The sequence below is a fragment of the Monodon monoceros genome, unplaced genomic scaffold, assembly GCF_005190385.1.
Source record: "Monodon monoceros isolate NGI ecotype Baffin Bay Population unplaced genomic scaffold, NGI_Narwhal_1 Super_Scaffold_6, whole genome shotgun sequence".
NCBI classification, from domain to species: domain Eukaryota; kingdom Metazoa; phylum Chordata; class Mammalia; order Artiodactyla; family Monodontidae; genus Monodon; species Monodon monoceros.
In genome coordinates, this window is record NW_021703783.1 from 25656031 (window position 1) to 25659076 (window position 3046).

Here is a 3046-nt window from a genome sequence, read left to right on the forward strand (position 1 = left end):
ATAATAAGAGTCAATGGGAAACTGCGGCAACTTGATAAAGATAGAATCACTAAAGGTTGGCTCACCCCACCAGGTAAACGACTCTGTCTAGACAAGGTGCTGGCAGAGGTAAGGGGATTATAGAATGGGTGGTGGAAGAAAATAGATAAAATTATCAGCTTAGTTTTTAAAGTAAATACAGCAGTGAAGAAATTAGTAAATACATTTTATGTTAATGATTTCCCTCTCTCCTTTTTCCCCCAGACAACTTATATAAAGGGTTCTAGGAGTGGCCAATGTTTTTGGTTTCAGGTTGGAAGTATGACTGAATTGACATCACCCTGTGGTAATACGGTGGTTGATGGGACTCTGTGTGTCTCTGGTGTTGAGGAACAAACTTTTTGTCCAAGAACAGAATGCAGAATGAGGAGTAAAAAGGGTGGAACGTGCTGTGTAGTTTCTATTTGCCCCATGGGTCAACTTTCTGTCCATTTCTACCTTTTTCTGTGTCAATGGGATTAAAATATTGTGGACTGCATCAACAGGTTTCCTTGCTCTTTGTTTCTGTATTAGTTTTGTATTGCTGTTATAACAAATTACCACAAACTTAGTGGCTTAAAATAACACAAATTTGTTATCTTACAGTTCTGGCGGTCAGAAGTCTGAAACAAGTTTTACTAGGCTAAAATCAAGGTGTTGCCATGGCTGCATTCCTTCCGGAGGTTCTGGAGGAGAATATTTCTTTGTCTTTTCCAACTTCTTAGAGGCCATCTGCATTCCCTGGTTTATGGCCCCTTCCTCCATTTTCAAAGTGAGCAACATAACATCTTCAAATCTTTCGCTCTGACTCTCCTGCCTCCCTCTTTCACTTAAAAAAGACTTTTACAATGACATTGGGCCCACCCAGGATTTTCCCATCTCAATATTCTTTATCACATCCGTAAAGTCTCTTGCCATTTAAGTAACATATTCACAGGTTCTAAGGATTGGAACATGGACATCTTGGAGGGTCATTATTCAGCATAACATGGTTTCCAATTAGATTCAGCCAATGGGGGCCACTGACAAGAGAAGAGAGAGCATGAGGAGAATAAGTTTGAAGTATTTATTCCACTTGTTCTCTCCCTGCTGGTCGTTGCATCCTTTTCTGAAGGCCGAGGCTCCTGTCCCGGGTCCCTTTCCTCCAACTTGAGCTACTTTCTTTGCATTCTAACAGTTGCTCTTTCCCCTGGGCCTTTCAGGCCCAATGGTGGCAACTGCTCCAGGTTCTTACTACCCCTGAGAAGCTTTACCATCCTTTCTCGTTTCCTCTTCATCCTGCACACACCATTACAAACAGTGCTGTTTTTGCTTCTCAATTACCCTGTTGTTTTGGAAGGAACTTGACTCCGAACAGCAGGGCAATGGTGAAACAACTATGTTAAAATTATGGTGAAGATGATGATGTTGATTATCTACTTTTAGATAAAAAATTGTTCCCTCTTGGTGTACATAATCATTAGTCTAGGTTCTTTATATCTCCCTATAAAATATCTAGTTTGGCTTCCCTGTTTCAGCAACACATTTTATAGTCAACCCTAGTAACTGTTCAAAAATCATCTTGTATTTAAATATTCCAACCATTTCACTGCCTTCTTTAAAAACTTGTAGCTTTGCGCAGTGGCAGTATCAGAGCCAATGAGGTTTATCCAAGGCGCGATTATTGCTAATTGAAAACTTTTCCCAATGCCCTGTCGGGACGACTTGAAAAATAGTCAGCATTGGCAATTTTTGACAGTTTCCACGGAATCTGAATTTAAAAGCAAACAAACAAACAAAAACAACAACTTGTGATGCCACTTTCTCCATTAATGTGAAGTGATTTTCTACCACTTCTAAAACTACTTGTCATTATTCCCTGTATCCTTCCTACTGCCAGTTGGTTGAAAGCATGTATAAGGAGGAGATTTCCTTCCCAGTGCCTTTTCTGCCATAAGCAGGACTCACTTCCCTCTTGTTTAACCACACTCAGAGTCTTCTTTTGCACTAAGACCCAAAGACTGATAATTATCATTGTTCTATATGGAGCTTGTTTTAACATGAGATTAATGACTGAACTGAAGCTGGGGGTTTTGCAGAGAATTTCTGGCATCAAAAATCTGTGAAGAAGGACATCTTTAACGCAGCATCACCTTATGTCTCACCTTATGACCAAACTACCCATCCAGGTCCCAGACGTAAAATGAAATATTAAATTTTTAAAAAGATGTATTATCTGATGCTTAATTGTACCCACAAGAGAAAAGCAAATTAAACTTGATATAAAAATTTTCACTTTTTGGTTTGGTGAATAATTGATGGGAGTATACATTCGTAATATCCATAAGGAACAAATTGGCAATAGCTCTTATTTACTAATTCTTTAAAAACATTTTTGGCCACTCTGCACAGCATATGGGATCTTAGTTCCCCTATGAGGGATCGAACCTGTGCCCCTTGCAGTGGAAGCACAGAGTCTTCACCACTGGACCACCAGGGAAGTCCTGGCAATAGCTCTTAAAATTGAAAATGCACACATCATTTGACCCAGAAATTCTACTTCTATAAATATTCTCCCAATTGTGCAAGTTGACCTATTAATAAGGATCTTTATCACAGCAATATTTATAATAGCAAAAAGAATGAAAACAGTCAAAATATTTTCCAATAGGAAACTGGATAAATAAATTATGATACCTATGCCTAATGGAATACTATGCAGCTATTAAAAAGCCCATTATATGTATTCATTTGGATATATCTTACATACAATGTGGCTATAAATCAGAGAATTACAGGTGACATCCAAAATCCACATAATGGGATAACACAAAGGATCAGATTGTCAAATCAAACTCAACAAACCAGAGAATTACCTAGAATCAAGCTTCTCTACAGTTTCAAGGATACAAATAATCATGAGACACAGGTGAAGTAGGGTAGGATCTGGGACCATCAACACAACTCTGGCCAAGATTAACAGATGAGGTTTCTAAGCAATGTGTGCATCACATTAAAACAAAAGTCATTTTAATCATGAAGTATCCAT

The 3046-nt window shown here is 38.4% G+C and overlaps 1 non-coding gene across 1 annotated transcript; it reads left to right on the top strand.

The window, feature by feature from the left end:
• Nucleotides 1-1627: 1627 nt before the first annotated feature.
• Nucleotides 1628-1768, top strand: LOC114886242. Its single transcript, XR_003791254.1, has one exon. It is a non-coding gene; the product is annotated as a U4 spliceosomal RNA (small nuclear RNA).
• The last annotated feature ends 1278 nt before the right edge of the window (nucleotides 1769-3046 follow it).